The sequence below is a fragment of the Rhipicephalus sanguineus genome, chromosome 1 (assembly GCF_013339695.2).
Source record: "Rhipicephalus sanguineus isolate Rsan-2018 chromosome 1, BIME_Rsan_1.4, whole genome shotgun sequence".
In the NCBI taxonomy this organism is placed as follows: domain Eukaryota; kingdom Metazoa; phylum Arthropoda; class Arachnida; order Ixodida; family Ixodidae; genus Rhipicephalus; species Rhipicephalus sanguineus.
Window position 1 is genome coordinate 71,220,183 of NC_051176.1, and position 24,401 is coordinate 71,244,583.

Here is a 24,401-nt window from a genome sequence, read left to right on the forward strand (position 1 = left end):
TGTGAGCCACATACAGTACATTAGCGACGCGAAACAATTGATTTAAGCTAAACTGAGACGTGGTGCTCGCACTTGAAAGCGAGTGTGAACTACGTGTGTCGTGGGGGGTGGACGCCATCAGGAAATCTCAGCCAACTTGTTCCAGGTAACCGTTTGGAGGTGTATCAGCAAACCTATGCATAACTAATCTGTAACTGGTTCCTGCAGATAATGAGGGTGGATTCCTGGTTCCCCCGAGAGAGGCCTGACTGCACATGCAAAAAGTTATGCGATTCTGTCGAAGTTGAATGATGTAAAGTGAAAACAAAAGCAAAGAGTCATTGCGACAAGTTAGACCTTACTCTGAGTTAGACTCTCGCATCTGAGAGTTAAAAAAAAACATCCAGGAACTCGGGCCCAGAAAGATTTTTTCAGGGAATACGCATAAGGTTGATTGTTCCTTGCGTTTTAATATATCTGAAAGGGGCACGCACAAATCAGTTGGCTTTTGATCCAAGACAAAGTGAAGTTGTTAAATATTCATGACTCATTTCTGGCAAAAAAACGTCTACGAAGTCAAATAATTTGTTGGCTTTTTTCGCGCGATCACGGTAGACTCCAAGGATTTGTTTTATTCGTTGCCTCACGATAAGTTGAGGCCAGCGGTTGAGCAATGCATTGGTGCCGTGTCGTTCCAGAACAAAGTAGGTGTCAGTGTGAACGGTTCTCGCGAACTTTTACCCGCCTACCACTCGTCTACCTCTACGCCATGTGGAACGGCAATCTACCTGCAAAAGCAGGGTGTTTGCATCGGATAATTCAGAGCTCCGGTTTTGAGCGACATTTTGTTGGCCCAGCTCGATCAAGGTCTGCTTTCACAAAATGCGTGCGGTTTAAAAAGTTACTGTAAGTGGTTGACATTCTGGCAGTTCTTGCTAAGGAAGAAAGGTCGTTTGACTCGAAATGTTCCAGGTTCGGTCCCTGCCGGCAGCAAGTTGTCTTTTCGTGCACCTGACTTTCTTTACATTTATATCATATTTACTACAAAAGAGCTAAATCAATACAACTAACGTCCCCTATACCTTCCTTGGCATAATTTGTTGGTTTTCATTAAGGTTGTATCAAACAAAGAAGCGTGCCAATAATAAAATTCCCTTCTTTCGTTCTCAAGCAGAGTGTCTTGACTGTGTTTAGTGAGTGCTTCGCCCGACTAACGTTGACGCACGAGCTGCCCGATGGAAATGTACGTGTTGTATTGATGTACGTGTCAGTTTTGTTGATAACTTGTAGGCCCCGCGCTGGAGGCACATCCTCAGAGGCGCCTTCCCACGACCGGGCGGCACTTGACGCCGAGTATTGCGAGGTCCGAGGCGAAAGGGGTTTGAGCGGCGGCGACGAACCATCAATGTCGGAGAGGTTGGCTGTTCGACGGCAGCCAGCCGGACGCTCAGAGAAAGACATTTCTGCATCCCGATTGGGCTGAAACAGTGCTTCTGGTTATACAAGGCTATAAAACCATGTGTATATAGATCGTAGAAAGGGGAAGGAGAAAACGTATTAAACGTCTCTATCAAATGATATCGGAGCGGTCGTTCCTTCAAGGTGCCAGCAAATGAAAGATGTCGTCTGCGACTCCCTTGGCAGCGGCAGTCAACTGCTACACTACCAGCGAGGCGTGCGGCAGAACCAATTAGAAGTTTAATGGGAACTTCGCCTGCTCGCTAATATCACTTCCGGGATCGCTGACCCACTGTTGCACCGCGGGACATGAAGGAGATGCTTGAGGTAACTAAAAAAATAGGTCGTCTGCGTCGCTTCCGTCACTGGTTGCTGCATTTTCTTTACAAAATGCTTCCAGTGCATCGTTCTTCAAGAAGACGTAACGTGGCAGCTCTCCGCTCTTCCATCATCCAGGCGAGCCTGAACATGGGATTGACCGCCGCTGCCACGGTCAGATCGGCATCCTCCAGAACTTGGGAAAACCTGTGTTGAGAAAGGTTACAGGAACAATGCATGGTCATGCTGAAAACATTTTACTTCAAGGTACAAGTTACATATCAAAACGGACAATCCGTGGTACGCACACATATGCCTCTCTGCGAGAGCATGCAATGAGAGGGAGCAATAAGGAAATAAGCACCAGTAGACTACGCTCACCTCTTCGTGACTGCCTCCTGAAGGGTGCTAGCAAGGGGTGCGCAGCAGTTCAGCGGTGAGAGGGATCGCTGGTACCGCAGGAGGCAGTGATGTGTTGGTTGCAGGACGCCCATGTACATATATTGCGCGCCTTGCAGGATATCTAACTCCTTTGCCACAGCGTACATCGCCTGGAAAAATAAGAAAAATACAGTCGACGCACCAACATGATGTTAAAGAAATAATAAAAAAATACCTTGCAGAATTCATCAATGAACAGAGATTCCTCGTGTTCCAATCGTGGCAACGCAAGTTCGTCGAACGTTGCCTCCACCCTCCCTTTCGGAACTTCATTTATGAACTTCACGGCGTTGAACAACCAATTCCATCGTGTTGCGTTCGGCATGAGGAGCTCCCTTCCCAAGACAATCTTTATGGTTTCAGTTTTGCGAAAAGAGTCTTCAGTTCTTCAGTTTTGCGAACAGCCGTCGCCATTTCGCGGCAGGACATGTTGTTGCCGGCCTTCGGCATCCATCGAGGCGACGAGGTTCAATGTGTGCGCGGCACACCTCCTGTGCCGTGGCAAGTGGATCTCCTGAGAGGAATAATTGTTCGAGCCACTGTCCAGCACCTTAGTGATGCTCTCTGCCACGAAATCTTGATCATGTTCAGCTGTTTGTCCAAAGACCCTGCGTCCCGAAAAGTGGAAATTTCTAACAAGTTCGCGCGGAAACGAGCTACGTAGTGGTTGTTGAATGTTGTTATAGAACATCGATACAATCTGATGGGCTAGTTGGTTAAACACTATGAAATAAAAGCGCGAACGGCTAGGAAAAGAATACGGGAATGGACAGAGCACTCACCTAAAACACAACTGTTAGAGAAAGGCATCAAGGAAATGAATGTTAACAACGATTAAAAAAGAAAGATAACGACGACTATACTCACGGTGACGTACACCTGTGGTACGCTTCTAACAGATAACAGATGTGTAATATAACAGAATAATGGGCTCTCGAAAATTGAAAATATCGTAATAAAACATAACCCCATGTCTTTTGTAAGCACGAGGGATGACGCAACACGTGAAGTATGTGTGTTGTGTCTGCATTGCACTTGCCCCTCGTCGTTTCTAGTCTTGGGACTTTGTGTACAAAATGCCTCTATAACCTATTTGTACTCGCCACGGTGATCTAGTGGTTATGGTGCTCGACTGCTGACCCGCAGGTTGCTTAACCGAATCCCGGCGGTGGCGGCCGCACTTTCGATGGAGGCGAAAATGCTTGAGGCTCGTGTACTTAAATTTAGGTGCATGTTAAAGAACACCAGATGGTCAAAATTTCCAGAGCCCTCCACTATGGTGTCTCTCATAATCAAATCGTGGTTTTGGGAGGTTAAACCCAACAATTATTATTGTTATATTAGAACCTATCTGTGTTTTATTTCTTGACTACAAAATAGCCATATAACTATTTAGGTTTACGAAGGGTATGAAGAGGTTTGCCGTAAATGGTAGAGTTACAAAATGAACTTCAGTATGCAACAGTCGAGTGCGGGGAACTCTCACCAGTCAGCGAGATTAGCAATTGCAGCATGCGAAGCTTATTGGTTCATTGCGATCATAAATAAGCACTGCTGAAATCAAATGGAATATGGATACTCTAGCTTAAGTTAGTTCCTTTTTGGGAAGGATTGAGATAATAAAAATAGGGCACCTCACTGTAGACACTGACAGAAGCAGCCTTGTAACCTACCTAAAGGCTTTAATAAAGTTTGTCCCTCTAGCACAAACAACATTTGAAATTAAACAGTACTGGTTAATCAAGCCATTTGCTGAAAGTTCAGGTCATATGTCAGGTGAGTGGGCTGTTTTCTTAACCGGGTGCCTCAGCGAAGCCCAGCCTTGCCTAGCTCAGTATTCATGTTTGCCAGAGGACTTTGTTGTTCTGGCGATGGGTGCCCTTGAGTTGTTTGGACAGCAGGGACTGGATCTTCAGACGTAGGGCTCCAGTCGCCTTGCGAATCCTGTGGTGCCATGTCGCCTGGAAGACAAATACAGACGTTAGCACTGTCGTCCATTGAGTCAGGAATGATTGGCAGTGACTGTTGGAAGTATTCATTGATTCGGAGCAGATGTTGCCGATTACGACGAAGGTGAGCCCCATCCTCCATACGGACCATGTATGAGCGAGAGCTCACGGCTTTTTCTACGAGGGCCTTCGTGTTCTACCCAGTCTTGTCTAGCAGTCTAACGGTGTCACGTTCGCCCAGCTCTTGCACTGGACGCCTCTGAGGGTGGGTTTGAGTGTGCTTTTTGACCTCTGGCGCCAAATGGTCCCCGAAGTCAGGTAGCCTTACTCTCAACTTCCTGCCCATGAGAAGCTTGCATGGCGCTTTACCGCTTTCGAGTGGTGCTGTGCTGTAATTGAAAATTCCGATCCAGAAGTCTTCATTCGCGTACACCGCCTTCTTGAGAAGACGTTCCACCACGTTCCCTCCTTTCTCTGCCAGTCCGTTTGAGCTTTGAAAACCAGGGCTAGAGACAATGTGGGTGAATTCACACTGTCTTGCGAAAGCCGGAAATGCCTGTGACGAAAACTGCGGTTCGCCGTCCGTACAAACTTCCAGCTGAATGACGCGCCGTGAAGACATCATGGCCGGCTTTTCTATTACACAGTGGCTGGTAGTTTGTGAAAGCGGCTCTACTCGGGGTAGTTTGAATAGGCATCGTATGCTGCAACGTAGTTTTTCGCGGCGTGCTCGAACACGTCCACACCGACTCTAGCCCACGGCAATTCGGGACAATTCCTTTGCATCAGCGGTTCGCTCGGCTGCCTGTAAGCAAAACGCTGGCAAGTTGAGCGCCTGCAAACTTTGTCAGTTATTTCTGCCGCCATGCCGGGTCAATACATGAGTATTCTTGCTATTGCTTTCCATTTTCCGACAACCAAGTGACCCTAATGTTGGCGCTGGAACATTTATTCCCGCAGGGATTTCGGAATGACAATTGTAACCTCGGGGATAACTTTCTGTGGCAATGAAGGGGAAGCTACAGAGCCACAATGCACGTATCCTATCGCTGTAGTCCCACAAGTGCGTCCGTATTTTCTGCGTGAGATATATAAAATACTCCTTCAATTTCTACATGTAGCTTTTTGAGACGGAGCGCAGCGCTCACAAGCGAGATATATGTATTTCTTTTACTTTATACGTTGTCACTTTGCGTTTTTGCTTGCTTGAAAAAGTCGCGCCTTTTACCCGTACCTTAGACGCTAAGTAGCGTTTGCGTCGAAATGCAACGCTAGCCATCACTTTCCACGGCGTTACGAGACGCGCGCCAAACCGGACTACTTCGCGTAGCAGTACATGTGCAGACGCTCCACGCCCGTAGCTTTCCCTTCATTGCCACAGAAAGTTGTCCCCGAGTATAGAACTAGGCAACAGTATAGGCTCCGTGTAGACGTAACCCCGCTGCCTGAGCGAAGGCGTCCCTAGCAGCAAGAAGCGCAGATTTGGCGGGATGCCCTCACGCGCTCGCAATGGGGTGAAATCGAGGAACGATGCCTTTTATGATGGCTATTCACAATGCCCATAGACTGTCGCGCCGCCAAGCGGAATTCAGGAGCGTCCTCTCGAGGAGGGTCAGTAGACGACAAAATGGCAGCACTACGCAGTCGCTCCCTTGTTCGGCTGTGCTAGCCTGCAGTGTTAACGCGTTGGCAAGAAAGGAACACTACGACTTTGCATGTTCCCTGCATCAGTGAACAAACCGGGCCCTCTGTGACACGAGAAATGTGATTCGTTCTTGCGAGACGCGAAGTTTTCGTGAAAATACGTGGCAACTCGCGCTTTCAATGCTAGCCCAGAGCGTACACATACTACCAGTTTCGTGAGGCTTTCTGTAGCCACGTAGGTTAGTTAAATGCTATCGTCTGACATATTCAGTTGAAGCTCACCCTGTTTTACCTGCATATAGCATTGGTGAATGTTTCTTGTAGTGCATGAGTCCCATAACACTGTACTCGGGAGGTCGCGCGGGCTCGCGATGTGCTCTTGTATAACTGAGCGATCTCAAGTTGGCGAAACATTAATATAGAACTTCTATCCTTTGTCAGCAAAGCGCTGTTACGAATCGTGCGAGCGACGTTTCAATCATTCGAGGACGCGTCTGCTCGACGCCTTTCGTGGAGCGAACGTTTTCCATCCACGCCGTCCTTCGCCAGTGTGTTGGTTTCATAGCCACCGCTGCGCCGCTTGTTTTTGTACGTTTGTTGATAGGTGGCAGCACACTGCAAGCGATTTGCTTGTTGACCGGTTTGAGAGCAAAATGTTCGCGCCCAGATGTCTCTAATTGTAAACGTGGTGACGCGGAGTGGTCGAAGTCGTTCGGCGGAGGAAATTCTTCAGATTGCTTTCAGCAGTGGTGTTGAAGGAAACCATCTTGACGACGAGGATTTTTCACTGGACGTAGAAGACTGTGAAAGCACCGAGAGTGACAGCGACGATGAACCACAACTGCTAACTCACGAGGATCGAGTTGAACTTCACGTCCCCTCGTGCGTTAATGTTCTTTTACGCTCGTAAGTCACTTTGATTGTATTTAATGTATAATATCCTTGAGCGAGATCAAAATAAAACCATAGTTCCTCTTGTGCATTTCATGTATCACAATTATTGTGGATATTATGGAGCGCCGCATGCCACCAACACGCTCGAGCTCGACCAGCGAAGCGAAATGGTTAGAGCGATGGAACGTGCATTCACGGCCACAATCCACGCATCTCGGCTAACTTCTTCGACGTTGCGAAAAGCATACGTGTGCATTCTTTTCGATATTCATGTTTCGATCGTGCTAATCGAACCTGCAACATGCGAGTGAAGTGAATTGCACACGGCTAGTCTCTCAGCATAGCTGTGACACAAGCGCTACTGAATGGGATGTTAAATACTTGTGTTCCGTTGAAGACGCAACTCCGCGTTCCCGACTGCGCAAGTAATGACGACGGCGTATTATGTTTGCAAACCATCACCACGTTAAACGTGTGGTCCCGTGCAGCAGCGATGGCGCTACTCGCTGGCGGCCTACTACTGCCGCAAATCCGTCAGGCAGGCTCGTTACGTACTACCTCGGAGTGCCGCTCAGCTCATACGTCAATTCTAGATCATGCAGTTTTATGTAGCACGCACAGGATTTCGCGAAGCATCGTTATGCATGGTTACGGAGCTGAAATATAACATTTCACACCGCAGCAAATAATTAGGTGGCGAGTACCTAGCACTTTCCATGGTTTGGGAAAGTATCTTAGTCTCATATCCATTTCAGCGCAGCTCATGACTTCATCCGGTGAAAGTGGCACGGGCCGTACGTCCGCACGTCCTATCTGTTCCTATGCTAACAAACGGGTTGACCCTCCTCCTGGCGCCATCTTGAAAAGCACGGCGCGCCACCTATAGTTCGTGGGCATTGCGAATATTTTTCGGTGCTTCTCGCGCTTGGCCAGTGACGAGAGCGACCGTCCGTCCGCGTTATCAACGCGATTAGTCAGCCGCAGGTGGTGGACGATAAGAATTATATAGCATAAAACATCGCTCCGCGATTGCAGGCCTGCTCGCTCCACGCTCCCGCTGTGACGGCGCGAGGTATTTTCGCGGGCAGTTCGTTTTGTGTCGGTTGCGCTGTTTGCAGGAATGCCGAACTCCAGGAATAATTTCTGCGTTGTTGGGTGCAACAACTCCTACAGGAATTATCCGGGTACGCGCTTTTACCGGTTTCGATTTAGAGAATATGAACGGAATCGGCGTGAACGTTGGATCGCACTCGTTCGACGACAAAAGTGAGTTTTGTGAATAGACGGGGTATCTTTTTTTTCTGTGGGGCACATTTGCCCGTGATTGTTGATTTACCTAGCAACACCTCTTTCACGACGCCGTGAACGTGCCCCGCTTCGAGGAGGTACCTGCCCTTCTTCAAATTAGCTCCTCGGAAGAAACTATATCACGTAGCCCTGCGAATCCAAACGTAATAATAATTGGCACGCTTTGCAGTGCCATGGCAGCAAAACACGAGCCGCGATGACGAACTCGGCTGCAGTGGTTAAGTCGGCGCAGCGAATGCAGTGCCATGGCCGTTCGATGGAAAGCGTTTTTTCATTCAGCGGCCGTGACAGTGCAATTGCTGGTATCGCCAGTTTCAGGCTCCCGCGTTAGCCCGAGAGTGATAAGTTGTGATTGTTTAGTGAGTGAGACGGCCCACGCTACACGTACGCAACTTCGCTCAACGGGCTCGTCACCTCCGTTGTCTCCCCCCAGCTCATGCATTTTATGTTGCCGCGTTCGCCTGAGGATACACGAGGTCTGGCGAAAAGAAGCACACCTGGTAACGCTACGTTCTCTGACAGCTGCTAACAATTTGACGTCCTTTGGAAGCAAACGGGAAAGAAAACGCCTCAAGCGAAGCACCAAAACACGGCGCAGTGGCTTGCCGCCGCCTGCGTCGTCTTCTCCCTTATCCCGCCAAATCTGCTGCCGTGGCCGCTCTGCGCTGGAGGCAGCGCACGACTGTGGCGGCTCCTAACGTTTGCACGGTGCCCATACCTTCAACATGCGATAGCTCTGCTTTGAAGGAAGCTAGCAGTCCTGTTAAGCTTCGACCATCTTGAAGCGCTTCAATAGCTTACCTTAGCTCATCGTATTCAATAGTTGCTTTTGCTATCCCCTTGCTTGTTGAGTCGCTGACGAAGGTGTAGAGGACAGTCGTCGCATGAATGGCGACGTCTTCAGGCTCGATTTCTGGCTGCTCATTGCTGTCGCATCTGATTCCTAATAGGATATTGGCCGGAGCAAGGTCTTTCCCGGTGATGTACAGCGAGGAAACGTTGAACGGCATGAGGCGAAGAAAAAAACGCTGTACGCCAGGAGGCATGTCTGACAGGCTCTTCTGAACAATGGCTACAAGTGGCCTATGGTCAGTTTCAACAATTACGTAGAAGGCAGTGATACAAACGCGTAAACTTTTATGTGAAAACGTGACTGCCAAAGCCTCTTTTTCGATCTGCGCGTTTATGATTTCCTCTTCTGCTAGCACACGCAAAGCATAGGCAACTGGACGCCAGTGTTCGCCATGCAACGGTAAAAGCGCCGCCCCTAGCGCAAAGCTGCTTGCGTCCGCTGTTATCTTAGATTGTCTTGATGGATCGAATATGGGAAGCACAGGTGCAGTCGACAGCGTTTCGCACAGTACTTTCCACTCCTTGTCATAACTGCCTGAACAATCGAACAGGCAATCATGCTTTAATAGGGCTCGCAGATTTGTAGTCTTCTCACAGAGGTTTGGAACAAACCTTTCGAAGTAGTCCACTGCGCCCAAGAGTTTTTGAACACCTTTTTTGACGTTTAGGGTGTTATTCGCACTGCCCATTTGGCTAACTTTCCGTCTGGCTTAATTCCGTTTGCCGAGATGACGTCGCACAGGAACTTGACTTCGCCTGTGCCGAAAACACACTTTTCGCGGTTGAGTGCTAGTCCTGCAGATTTTGATGCCACTAGTGCCGCTCGTAGGCGTTTATCATGTTCCTGTTGTGTTGCGCCCCACACGAGCATGTCGTCGGTGTAAAAGCGGGTGCCTTCTAGGCCGTCAAAAACGTTGCGCATCGCTTTCTGAAACACTTCGCTCGCGGTGAATATCCCGAAAGGCAGCCTTAAAAAGCGATACTGTCCGAACGGCGTGGCAAAGGTGCAGCTTCTGGAAGTCTTTCCATCCAAGGGAATTTGGCGAAATACACAGTTAGATGCTAACTTGCTGAGAACCTTTGAGTTTGCAAGCTCGGACTCGATTTCTTCTCTCGACGGCAGCTGATGACGGTCGCACTTCACGCACAGGTTTATGTGCCTGGGGTCTACGGATACACGCAAGCGGCCATCTTTTTTCGGACAATGACAAGAGGACTTACTAACTCTTGCATCTTTTAGATAATTCCTTGACGTTCCATGCGGGACAGGTATTGCCGCAGTGGTTCACGAAGCGCATGTGGAATCCGGCGTGAGAGCAGCAACTTTGGGTTTGCTCCTTGATTCAACTCTAGGCTGTAGGTTTCCTTTAGGCAATCAAGGCCTTAAAAAAGTTTCCGAAAATCGCCGAAAACGTGAGTCTTCAAATAAGCAGGCATTTGAATCGTTTGTAGACTTGAAACAACTCCGAAATGTTCAAAGCCTGAAGGCCCACTAGCGCTTGCGTCCCTTTCTTGACTACAAAGAAATAAGTTGCTTCATCAATTTCGCCGATGCGCACTGGCAGCGCCAGGGTTCCAGAGTGGTTTATCACTCCACCATCGTAGCTTGTCACGAGCGTGGGAGATGGTTCAAGACGCCTTTCTTCGCTCACCTTGAGGAGGAGGGCGTCAGGGAGCAAGGTGGCCTGTGCGCCGTGTCAATCTTCATGCGTATGGAGCGATTAAATAGCGTCGTCGTGATTATCCATTCTTGGCCCGTCGATACATTATTTATGCTCACGGCCAAAATCTGGAATTCTTCATCCGATTCTGCTTTAGTCTGAGGTGGACAGCGAACCTCTTGAATTTTTGTTTGTTCTGGAGCACACGGTTGTTATGGCGCACGTTCTGCCCCACGCTAGCCATTTCCTCGGCTCGTGACTTTGGTTACAGCAGGGGCACTGACGATTATACCTTTCGGCGGCGCCTTCTTGCTGGGCTTGGTTTTTCCGTACAATATTCAGCGTCATAACGTCCTTTGTTAGCAACTAACACTGCGGCTTTGTAGTGTTCTATCGCCTTATCCAGTGTGAGGTCTTTCTCCCGCAGAATTCGCCTCCTGAGCTTCTTGTCTGCCGTTCCGCAAACAAGCTGGTCTCGAACCATTGATTCTTTTAAGTCTGCGAAATTACAACTCTTACCTTTCAGCTGGACATCGCGCAGAAACTGCTCAAACGGCTCCCCATCTCTCTTTGTCCGAGTTCTAAAGATGTAGTGCTCGTAGGGTTTCGTTTCGTTTTGGCGTGCAATATTGTTCAAACAACTCCACAGTTACGAATGTGATCGAAAAAATTCTGCCGCTAACTAAGCCGCAAAATAAACTAGGTTATTTTGCTCAATATGCGGAAGTTCTTCAGTAAAACAATCATGTGCCAACCCAAGCGAGACTATGCTTCCGATACCAAGAGCCAGAGACTGTGCCGAAAGGTCGGCGGGAAGAGTCGCCAAGATCGATATCATGGCCTGGGCGCTATTAGAGTTTTCAGACAGCTTGAATAGGCTACTCACCAAAAGGTGTCTGAAAGCGGTCTGAAACTGATGAGCTGTGGTATTAGTGTTACCACCTGGTTTAGGCCTTAAAATGGAGAAGGCGTTTTTAAGCGCGTTCTTATTTATCCTCCTAGTCAGTGGATAGACAGATCCATAATGAACGGTGAGATGGTCACAGAGCATTAAAATAAACCGCATTGTTAAACAAAACCTGCGAACACAAGGCGGCTGCCTCGGGCATCCAACTACTTAACATTTTCTCAAACACCGCAATGCACTTCTTTGGAAACTCTCTATGGAGAGAGCCATTGCATATCGCAGTTGCATAAGGTGTCTTTGCCACTCTTTCAGAACTGTTAAGGCAGTCAAACAAGCGGTCTACCCTTTCGACGAATCGTGCAATATGGACTGACTCGGCGGGTAGCTGCTGAAAACTGACCAACATGTAGACTGCGGCTGCACAGTAGTTGCTAAAAACCTGTGCGGCCAATTTTAGAGACATCTTTGATGCAATGTTAGGTCAAAATGTGTGTCATTCAGTCTTGGGATGGAACGAATCTCATGCGTGTGGTCCTTTTCGTAAGCCTGTCGAATGTACTTGCTCTTCACAAGGTGATTCCCTACTCTGAAGTCATAATTGAACAGCATGTTTCGCAGGCACTTAAGTAAGGAGCATCGAATATGAAAAAGAGCCTCCTTCCATCGATATCTGCATAAGGATCTTCGGTAGTCACAAGACTTGGAAGGACAGACACGTTATAACTGCCCTAGTCACAGACCACGACTACTGGTTGCAAGCCAGCGTCGCCAAGGAACTTGCAGCACTGAAAAAGGAGGTCCTTCGAAGTGCTTGCGGGTGCCCCTCGGTGGGAAAAAATAAGCAAGGGGCAGCTTCCATACCGTTCGCATACCTTTGTCATAAACACAAGAGCCTTGTTGTAAAGATTATTGCCTTGAACACCATCATATTCTTGAAGACCTTCGAACCTGTCATGTGATGGGTTCTATGAAAGCTCTTTCTTGATGCGCATTTAGTCGAAAACAATGCAACAGGCTCTATAACTCATGGAAAAAAGTATCCGCTCGTCCCTTTATAAGGTCGGGGATTTGCGGGAAGAACCCAGCCCTTAATAGCACACGCTTAAGCCATAACTGCAAAGATCGCACTGACACCATTTTCAGAAGTCGCCTACAGTACCTATCCCTATTGGAACTATGGAAGTCGAGTCCTCGGGGAAAGGATTTCTTTTGTCTGGACCAACGGCGACCAAAGCGGCTCACATTTTTCATCGTCAGCTGAGCCTGCACGAGTGCAGCAACAGCTGGAAACACGTGTGAACGGACGCTCCGGACGGACGACTTTTTCAAGCGTTAAAGCTTGATGCTGCCTCTGCAATTGGGCTTCCAGCCTCCGGTTCAATTCGCGCTGTTTCCGCAGCTTTGCCTTGACTCCTTGGTTTTTCTCCGCACGTCCTGGTGACTGGTACCGGAAAGTGTGGGAGATGCAGTTATTTTTTTATGGAGTGCGCTTTGTAGATATTCAATGTATATTAAAAATAGTTAAGGTGAGCACATGATATTGGCCTCTCTTTGTGACATAGTTGTAAATACTTCAATTTATCCTAAGGAAGCGATATAAAATGCAAAGCATATGGTGATTGCTCACGTGCCATTATGAACAATTGCTCTATCCAAAAAAAGATCATTCGGCGGCAATTACAGTGCGTGTTCCCTTTATTGCCTTACCCCTTAGACAAGAAATACTTCCAGAATGTATTAGGTTATAACTTGCCTATTTGGAAATAAGAACGTGAATGCAGAGTAAACATATAAGGTGGCTTTCATGAAAAACCTTTAAATGACTGCGTCAGAAACTTCAATGCGAAAAATGTTGACATCAGCGATACATGGAAGACGAATACGAGACATAATGGCCACGTTAAGTTAGCGCGCTCCGAACTCCAATGGAACACGCTTGAATGCACTCTAGACCGACGCCTTCGGAGCTTAGCTCAACGGGGATTCCCGCGACTGCATTCGGGGGCACGAAAGTGTTACATGGCGAATGTGATTTTGCTTCCGCGGTAAGAACGAGTGTGGAAGGACAACGCACTTCATCCGAGGAGAGAGTCGGAAACACTTCATTTTTCCGGAAGCCCTAGCAGGCTCGAGCTCTCGGGCTCCGTCCCATGCATGCACTGCCTCAGGGTTGGAGCGCGTAGAGCGCGCCCTGTAATCACGCACCGGCAGTCGCTTTTTAACCGTTAAGTTTACAAGAGCGCACTCCACTGTCTACAGCGCGCTCGAGATCCTTAACTTAACGCGCCCATTGTGTTTAGCTTTATCGGAGGGTTATTTGCGCAACATTAATGGATGAGTACTGTACACCTGCTGACTTTCGCATCGTTGACTGAGATGGTGCGAATGTTTCAGCGTTTTTCAAGAACGAGGTGTCCGCTTGAGGAGTGAGTCTTGGCACATAGGCCGACCTGCCCGCTATAAAATTCATGTTGTATGACATTGCGCTCATATATTTCATATACTCATATTTGTAGATGCGGAAACATTTACCAATGCACTGAAACATGAGCTTAGTTGCGGCGCGCACGTCGATATACGCACAATGAATCACACAGATATTTTTTTCTGTTTTTGTATCTGTGGTCTTACATAAATCTTCGCAAGAGCAATTATTTTTCTGAAAGACTACGTCTTATCATTAACATCTCCCTCATAATGGCGGTAAATCGGAAGTCAGCGCACAGTTGGAAGTCAGTGCTCGTTTGTCTCTGTGTGTTCGTCCGTCGTTTTTTTTTCGCCGTTATTTCACGAACATCTCCCTGAGCCACAAATCATATTTTAGTCGTGATATTTTAAACCTTACGAGGATAACAATTTAGGGAAATCAAGACAAATAGCCAATAGCAGGGCACCGTACCAACAGATGTCTTGTATTCTAATTAGCGATGTAATGATTTTCAAAACGTACTTTTGTACTGGTGAGAAAATTTTCTCTGTAGTTATGTCTTTTGTCCTTGCCTTACACCTTTGTTAAATATGATCGCACGTTGAGGTTAGAAATTACTTGACACTTGACACATTTGCCTAAAACTTCAGCATTTATGCAAGGGGCAGAGTTTCTTCTTGAAGTCTGTGCAGGCGACGAAGCCCGTCGAGCCGCGTTACCTGAGGTCTCTTGTGCAAGAACAGTGCTGTCCACGAGCAAGTTGTCCCGGTGTTCTGTGAATGAGGGACATAATATGGCGCAATATAGCATCACGAATAAGGAACAAAAGAAAATTAAAGGAAGAAGTGAGGAGAGCGGCGCAGAGAGTACATCGGTTCAGGAGTTACCTGTGTCTTCCTAAGGAGGTGCTACGCATCCATGTGATGGTTAGACGTAGGTGTGATCGGGGGGGGGGGGGGCAGTGATCGCTTGTTGCGCTCGATCCTGCAATTTTTTGAGTTCGAACTTATTGCCTCAGAACAGTAGTGTTTCCGCTGTATGTACGTTGACTAAGCTTTGAGAGGCAAGGTTACCTTTCGACACCAGAGAATTCTGTCTCCGAGGCACTGCTATCAGCAAGTCGCATGAATGTGTTGTGCATGAGTGTTGTGTGAGATTTACAAGTACTAAGTTCATTGTTGTTCAGAAACATTTACAGTGTTTAATTTTTCATTCAGTATTGTACGCAATCTAATTTGTGTTGAATGAAAAATGTTACATTTCTTGCATTCTTCATGAAATTTGTCTACCCATTATCTGTCTGTATTATCAGGAAACATCAGAACCTGAATGGAGTAGAAACAAGGTCACAGAGAACATGAGGGAAGACGACACTGGTGAAGTTCTTGTTCTCCTTGGTGCCCACTCGACAGAGTTCGAAGACGTCGATAGTGCTGCAGTCCTATCCCCAGGCGAATGGACTTGTAGAACGATTCAACCTCGTCTTCATGAACTTCATACAGGCAGCTTTGCTGCCTGTATGTACCACTGGGCGGAGTCGTTGATGTTCCATGGAACATCAACGACTCCGCCCAGTGGTCATTGAGTACCTTGGTAACTACCGGTGCACACTGCACGCGACCACCGGAATCGGCCCGGCTCTGTTGCTGCATAAAAGGCTGCCCCGGACACGCCTGGACATCTTCGGGCACCGTCTTCTTTCTTCAAAGACCCAGCCACCGAGCTAAGTCTGCTGCTTCGTAGGCTGACGCAAAGGCAAGAGATCAGCACGAAGCGGACAGACTTTCGTCGAGCCGCAAAGACAACCAACATCGTAGTTGTTGACTTTGTTCTGGTGAGGAAACCCTCCGTCACCTGTAAGGGAGACCTCTCGTTTGGCAGTCCCCACAAAGGGCTGGAGCAGCGCGGACAGTCCTCGTTCCGCCTCGATGATGGCAAGACCTGGAATGCATCCGAGCTTGCCAAAGTCCCGTCGGTTCCCCATACTCTGCGTCCACAGCAGACTTGGAAAGCGCAAGAGGCTAGGACATCGAGGTGCCCGTCACTGCGGAGCCCTAAGCTACCATCTGCTCGTGAGGCATCTCAAGCGGCGACTGCAGCTCTGCCTCTTCCTGTGATCACCCGTGCTGCTATCGACTCAGACGCGCCTGAGCCACAAGCAGGTGTGCCCCTCCCTGCTGTGGTGGTAGACCGAGCTGTTTCAGACCCGGATCTCCCTGAACCACAACCGGGTCCGGCTCCTGTTCACATACAACCACCAAGTGCAAGACATCCTCTGAAACACTACGGCGACTGTGTGAAAACTAACACTTTTATTCTTCTCGTGTGGTCTATGTTGTTTTCAACAATTGTTTAGAGATAAATTTTGTAGGGAGAGAAGGCAGTTTTCAGGGGTTTTATATATAAAGTTGCTACTGTGTGTTCCTTTGTAATTGCGTTAAATGATGTTCCTTTGTCACTGTTTGTATGAACCTTATGAACGCGAGTTTTTAATGTACGCTGTACAGACCCACTAACAGCTTACTCACCCACTGCAAGTTTTAAGCTGGGAATATACTGTGTCTTTGGTTTTAGTTTCAATGCACCGTCTGGAAACCCTGCGAACGTCGGTGGCGCTGTTCTTCCCATGTATATATTGGGTAAGCAGCGTGGAAAGTTGGGCAAGTTGTTAAGTATTCATTTTGGTCAAGCTGCTCGGTGGGACGGGACACGAAGAAAGACGTGAGACAAACGAGCGCAGACTAACAACTGGGTTTATTGAAGGATGACAGCAGCCTTTTTAACAGTCTCACCCCCGTATTCACAAACGCTCCGCGACTCGACCCTTCACTCGAAATCCTCCTTGAGGGCCGTTTTCCGATTCAAAAATCGCCCTTCATTCGAAACGCACCTCGACTTGAGGAAATCTCGAGCGTTTAAATTGAGAATGTCAAGGTAGCGCGGGAGCTACCTTGAATCACTCCTTGAGAGTCAAGTGTCATGGCGGACTACGGTTCGTTTGTCGAATATGTGCTCCGCATTGACGGACTGTTCGGCAACGTAGAGGAATGCGTGGGCATACCGCGACCACTCTTCGGGGAGCGGTTGAATCCCATGGAACATTTCACGGACAGCGAATTCTTCGCGCGCTTCCGCTTCACGAAGAGCAGCGTGAAAAAGCTGCTTCAGTGCTTGCGTCTTGAGGAGAGCTGCAGCAACCGTGGCCACCCTCTTCCACAAAATGATGCAGCTTCTGATTGAGCTGCGCTTTTATGGAGCGGGCACATTTCAAGTAGTGGCGGGTGACCTCGTGAATGTGTGACAGCCGACAGTGAGCCGCGTTATTGGACAGATTTAGTTGAGCGTCCGCAACAGCGTACGGACGCATCCTGTCATAGAAAATGGCTGGTAGGCTGCGTCCGTACGTTGCTGCGGACGCCCAACTAAATCTGTCTATTGAACGTGTGTCGCGGCTAGATTGCCACGCACTTGTTCCTCGACGTCGTGAAGTTCCCCAACTCTGACGACGGGTTCCGCGAAACGACGGTGGGGTTCTCCCGCATCGCCAAAATTGCCGGGGTCCCTACTGAAAGCCTTCCGTATGCCAGTACCATATTTCCATATGTTTCGTACGGAATCCATATGTTTTCCGTATATTTTCCATTCATTTTCCGTACATTTCCGTATTAATCATACGGAAACATACGGAATTATGGTACTGACTTACGGAACGTTTTCAGTAGGGGTGACAGGGTGCGTAGATTGCACCCACATCCGCCCCAAAGCGCCTGGTGGGGCGGACGGTGAAGTGTACCGCAACCGGAAGGGCTTCCTTTCGATAAACGTTCAGGTAACTTGCTACTTCTTCTCTTTTATTGTTACTAGTTCTGCAGTAATTTTTAAAGAATAATAATTTAACATTCACATTATATAATGTGATTATATATGTTTCTGCAATTTAAATAAAATTGGGGGACGCTTAAGCTTCGCCTTTAAGAGTTGAACGCGATAGCGAAATCCAGCCCCTAGTGCGAACTTCAACCACTGAGTGCATACTTATTAATGTGTGTTGTTACACCCACACCCACACGCACAGAGACACACAAGCGCGCGTGCTATGTATCTATAGTAATGGTACAGGTCTTCGATCTAAAGCACTTGCCTGTGCTAGAGTCGAGACATATTTCTCAGAATGCCTCACAGATGGCAGCACATTATCTAATGTTTGCTGTTTGCTTGATCAACGCCTCCTCAAGAAAGAAGGCGTTGGCTTGATATGTTTTCCGCTAGATGGACATAGTTGTCCATTTTTGGAGCTGTTTGAAAGTTCGCGTGTGTTTTAGCGGCGATGGCTGCACTATCCCAACCTTTATCAAAGCACGGCGTCGGGCAAAAAAACGTAGTTTGACGGCCTCGCCAATGCACCTACGAATCGCCGAATGGGCTCATTTTCGTCGTGACACCTGTCGAACAAAATGCGCTAAGAAGACTCCTTCCACTACATGGCATTTATGTAGTGTTTTTTCCCGAAGCATTTGCAAGTAACATCGTGGCTTTGTTGTAGGACACCTGCTTGCCATGCCAATAGCCCGGGTTCGATCCTCAATGGGACCGAAGTTTTTTATTTATTTTATTTGCATCTTTCTCGAATTTTCGGTCACGGACGATTTTTCGCTCACAAGCGACGTAGCGACGCTGACACCGACGGCGGCATTTCTGCGAAACGAGCTCTCCAACGCTATCGCGTTAAAAATGCCATTAATGGCACATTGTAAAAAAAAATCAGGCGTGGTAGTTATCAATTAACTCAATGAAGGCCCCGTTCAGACTCTTCTGAACGGTGGGGCGTTCTTTTTACTGCGCGGCGCTGCGGCCGCGTAAAAATTTATCCACACGATGGAGCAAATCGCGCTTCGAGCCTGAGAATTACGTAGAACGTCGCCTGTGCCGCGCGGTTCTCCTTATGTCCGGACGGAGTGATTCGCGAAACAACGGATGCCGAAGTCACAGTTGGGATGCTCAACAGGAAATACCAAAATCCTCCCCTGTAGCGTGAATTCACCCTCTCTGTGATTGTTAGCTGGAGAGCGATCCGAATCACATCCCATGTCAAGCGACTCGTCCGCAATCACGCCCTCGCGTGATTACAGCTTAAGAGGCACACGAATGGAATAGTCTCGCAACGTCTTTGAAATTATTTGGCTATAGCCAGAAATAACAGTGAATGCTACTGCACTGAAAGAAGATCATGCATGCATGATGTACGTAGTTAACATTTGTTTCAGTAGAAAAAACCGTAAAACATGCAATATATATTTTTTCCGATAGGTGATTGCAGAGCCGAAGCTGCAGTTCTTCGACGTCATCGCCAGCTGGCTTGGATCCGTGCACGACAGTAGTGTTACAGCGAAAGCTGTTATGAGATCATTTCAACGGGCATTTTTGGCGCCGTAGTTGTGCGCCACAGCCGCTGCCGCCGGTGTCCGTAACCGCAATCGCACGAAATAAGAAAAAAAAGGAAATACGAAGAAAATTTTCAGGATGGAACGAAGTTCGAACCTGGGCCCTCTTCGTGGAAGCCCAGTGTTCTACCTGAGGGCCATGCCGGTGCTTGAAACTGCGTTGCAAAAAGACCCTATACAGGCTTCATGTCGGGAAGGAACCACATTAATATATGTAATGTAGTGTGGTAGAAGAGCAAAATAACAACCAGGCGTCACACAAACGCGAATTCAGTAACCGGGCGTCACACAATGCGAATTACGCAACGAGTGGGTTGTTGAATGCTTCCAACCCATTACAAAGGCCTCTGCGATATTTCTTCATCGTTATCAGCCACAGCATCAACAAAGTTCACATAATGCATTACAGGTGTTTAGCGAGTACCACGGTTCTCCGCAGAATGACGAAAAATTGCATAGTGGCTCCTTCCCTGCTTCACAAAAATTATGATGATTTTTAGCGTAGTGGATTCCTCACAAGTGCACTTCTATTGGTTGCCAAGGAAGTCCATAAGGCCCTCATGATCGATTTCCTCAGGCTCTCAATAAAGTTAATTCCCTCTCTCTCTGTCGCTCTCCGTTTCTCCAGTTAACGTATGTTATAAAGTGTGGTGGGACAGTTAAATAACGACCGGGCCTCACACAATATGGATTACGTAACTAGTGGGTCGTTTAAAGCTTCCAACCCATTACGAAGGGCTCAGCCATAATTCTTCATCGTCATCAACCGTCGTATCAACAAAATGCGCATAATGCCTTACAAATGGTAGCTCGCTTCTCCTCAGAATAACGAATAATGTCGTGGTGGGTGCTTCCCAACTCTGCAAAAATTATTTGTGGCGTAGCGGGTACGTTGCTAATGTACTTGTTTTAGAAGCCACAAGAGAGTTTATAACGGGCTCTAAAAATGCCGCTCTTCCAGCTTTCGTTGTGACTGTGCTGCGTTTTCCGCGCAGGCCTGGCATTTTGACTCGACAACAGTCGTGCACGCGTTCTTTATGAGACCAAGCGAGTGCTGGGTCTCCTGCTTGGCGATTATGGCTAACCGTGCCTCTCGTTTCTCATGACCCCGACGGCTGACGCGTCGCCGGACAGCCCCTAGAGCCAGTTGTAGGGCTTTGTAAACATTTAGGTGTGGTTTACTTTATAAAACTTCCCAAATTATTTCCAAGCTATTGTGTTTAAGGCCTTAAGTAGAATAAGCATGGTACATGTACAGCTTTTTGTATTTTGTGCACTGATTATTTCTCACAATAGAATAAGAACGCAGGCCGCAATAGTTGGTGTGCTTATGATACCAAAGTTACAATACTCGTCCTCGAGTATTGAGGGCAAGTTCAAAAAGCAACATATCTTTTACGTAGGTATCAAGCAGCTCACATCCGCACTCGAAACACCATCGAGAGAGCCTTTGGTGTGTGGAAGCGTCGCTTGCCATGTTTGAACATGGGGCTGCAACACCTGGCGGAGCGTTCTGCTGTCATCACTACAGCCTGTGCGGCCTTGCACAACCTGGCAGTCCTCAGATAGGACCCGGAACCACCAGCTGTCGTGATCCCGCAGCACTTAAGGGAGCCGCAGCCTGATTTGGCGAACGAAACGGACACGTTGCTCGGTCCGCGATGCCGAACGCGCCAGATCGTTCGCGCATTTAACTAATGAAGGAAAATGCACACTCTGTTCTATTGAGATGGCCAACAACCTCAGCCATGTATGTGCACGTTTGAGGGAGTGTTAAGAAGTTCGTGGCTTCGTCACCTTTCGCTCAGAAATGAAATAGACACCTAAAACCGTATGAAAACTTGATGCTTTGCTAACTTATTGGGTAAGTAAGGTTTGTGGGATTTAACGTCCCAAACCACAATATGATTTTGAGGGACGCCGTAGTGAATGGCTCCGGATATTTTGACTATCTGTAATTGTTTACGTGCACCTAAATCTAAGTAAACAGGCCTGAGTATTGTCGCCTCCATCGAAAATGCAGCCGCCGGGGCTGGGATTCAATCTCGGGATTTTCGGGTCAGCAGACGAGTGCTGTAGCCGCAACAACACCGCGGCGAGGCCTGCAGAAAAAGTTTGCAAAGAACATTCACGCTGAAATGTCAGAAACATTGCGGGGAAGTGTCCTTACAACTCATTCAAAAGCGGGCTTCCTCGTTTTAAGACATGCCATTTTGCTATTGAACATGAATGGCACAGAGGCCTCCCGACAACCTCGAAAAATCCGGTAACAAGCTATGCTGTCTGCAAGCCAATTTCTAAAAAATAGGTGAACACCTGCAAAAAATGCAGCCCAGTTCCTGGGAATCTTCTAGGAGCATGTCAGAAGTGGGTCGGCAATGGACATTCACAGATGTCCTGAGTTGTGACTGCCAAACTGAAAGCATTGGGTTACAAAGTGGCCCTGCTTCGCTCATATTCACGTGACCTCGTCCTTTACAACAACCGTATGTTTGAATATGTCATAATGATGTCTTGAAGAGAGATCACATCGTTATGACGACGTTATCATTACACATGCTGCTGAGGGCTGTTTTGACGACTTATAGCAAGGCTTCTTTTTAAGCAACTATAAAAGGTGAAACAACAATGCAGAAGGGACATCTGCTCGAGAAGGTATTACTTTGAATAACTGTACGCTTTCAATGCTGTCACTGTACACTGTCTGTGCAAAGACAGGAACTTTTCAGCACACTGTCGTGTAACAAGGTGTAATGCCATTGAATGTTAATCAGGATTTCTGCTTTGACGACATGTCTACCACATCCTTAACGCACATACTTTGGTCCCGTTTTAGGCTTCCTTTCCATGCTTGCCAATTCGCAGCATATTTTTATCCTTCACCAGAGCTGTGCCGTACGTCTTGCACATAAAAACAATGTGTGTGAGAGGCAACGAATCATTTTTATTTTTCTGCCTGCTGGCTCTCTGCGCGCTGCTGCTGCTTCTGGCCCTCCATATCAATGCACCACTTTTGCTGCTCCAGCTGCTGCTCCATAAGCCGCACCTGAATTTTATGCAGCTCCTCCTTCTGATGCATTCGCTTTCTGTGCAGTGGTCGTTGCTGGGACAGCTGCTGCCTATGCAAGCGCAGATCCATTGCATGCAGCTCCGCTTTGCGCCGCTCATCATTTTTGAGTGCCTCCATTCGGGCAGCAGCTTCTGGGGCGAGCACCCGCTCTACCGCTGCTGTGCGGCTTCGTACCGATCTCGATGGCAGGGGTGCGTCTGCGCCAGCGAAAGCGTCCCCGTTTTCCTGTGGAGCAGCTGTTGACGCTGTTCGTTGCACGTTCCTCCCTTCAGCAGGCACTGAGTGAGCGTGTGCAGGGCTACTTGCAGGGGGATCTGCCATAGATGGTGGCACAGCATGCAATCCTGTAGAGGTGGCACCTTCCCTTGCTGGTAGGATTGGCTCGAACAACATGTCTGTACACATAAAAAACAATTGCATAATAGTTGAGAAAGTTCACACACGTAAGCAGTGTTGGTAGCACTTTTAGAAGCTGGTATGAATATAAATGCACAGACATGCACGCATCGTATCCAGACAGCTACTACAGATCAGCTACACACGTGAATGGAAGGCACTTGTGGCTCCATTATGCAATTCAGGCCAGCAAGTAAAACAGATGTGTAGCAGGTGGCCAGTGTTACCTGGAGATATAAACGTGAAAACTGCATTCATTACAACCTCAGCGTTGCCAAAGCAGGAGCTACTAACGCTTTACAGCAGCGTACCTGAGAAGCATTTCATTTGAAATGACTGTACATCCAGTACCTTTCTGTGAGGTCTGCGAAATATGTTAATCACAGATATCTAATGTCAAAAGGTGGTCTGATTTTAGACATAAATTCTTAGGTAAAAGTACATCATACTGCATGGCTTTACTTTACTAGCTACATGAACACCAGCAGTAACAAACCACTTCAACTAAGTGGAGGAAAAAAATCACAGCTTATCCACGGAGTGAATGATGATGAGTGGGCGAAGCTGCGGAGGTTCATCGGTAAACCGTGAATCTTCCGTGAATTCTGCCCAGTACATCATCACCGACGTGAGATCGGGCGCGTTTATACTAAAGGTTCGATGAGTTATGACGACTTGCAGCTCACTTTAATTTTACATGTACGCTGTGAATTTTCATTGTTTAGGAAACCATTGCTTCAGAAAACATCTGGTGTCTTTCGTTGGTTTATTTCATCAATCAACGGCGTTTTGAACAAAATTTTTATTGTTTAATCACGCACAGGAGAAATCTCACCAGGCACTACCTTGGAGGTAAAAAATGGCTGCTAATGGGAATGAGAGACAGAAGAAGTCGGCTTTTAGCTAACACTTACACTTCTACTTCTACTAACGTTTTCTACTGGAACATGCCAATGGCTGCTAATGGGGAATGAGAGACAGAAGAATTCGGCTTTTAGTTAACGCGCACGCTGCAAATTTTTTATTGTTCAACAACAGGGCTGGGCAGAGATACTTAGAAAAGTATTCCGGAATACAGATATCGAAATACATGAATTGGAAGCCTAAAATACAGATACTGAGATACATTTGCCTTTAACGTAACGGGATATTTCGGAGATACTTTTGCAATAAGACGAAAAAAGTATTCCGGAATACACTTACAGCGATACAGATATTGGAATACTTTTTTTAACTCAACGATGCTCATACAACGCAAAGACATTTATTGGTTCAGCATAATGTTGTAATTAAAGTTACAGCGCATGGAAACGTTCAGTTCATTTATTTATTTATTACAGTACCCTCAGCGCCATTAGGACATTGCAGGAGAGGGGGGGGGGGACAAAGTACATAATTAGTAATAATGACATAATTACATGTATCAATTGCAATAAAAATACACTATTTCACAGCAACAGTAACAAGGATTTGACACCGAAATCAACATACTTGGTGACAACAAAATGAGCTATGCTTGAAACAGGACAGTTTAAGCAAATCACTCGAATCACTAATGAACACCAGTGAATTGAGAAAAAGCACACCTTTATTTTGAAGATCTGCTTTGCTGAGAAGGTTGCTGTGTAAGCTTCTCAAGTAGGCTGTCTTCTAAC

At 47.3% G+C, this 24,401-nt stretch overlaps 1 pseudogene; it reads right to left on the reverse strand.

Moving 5' to 3' along the window:
* Window positions 1–1,669: 1,669 nt before the first annotated feature.
* Window positions 1,670–9,001, reverse strand: LOC125759425 (uncharacterized; annotated as a pseudogene).
* Window positions 9,002–24,401: the final 15,400 nt, after the last annotated feature.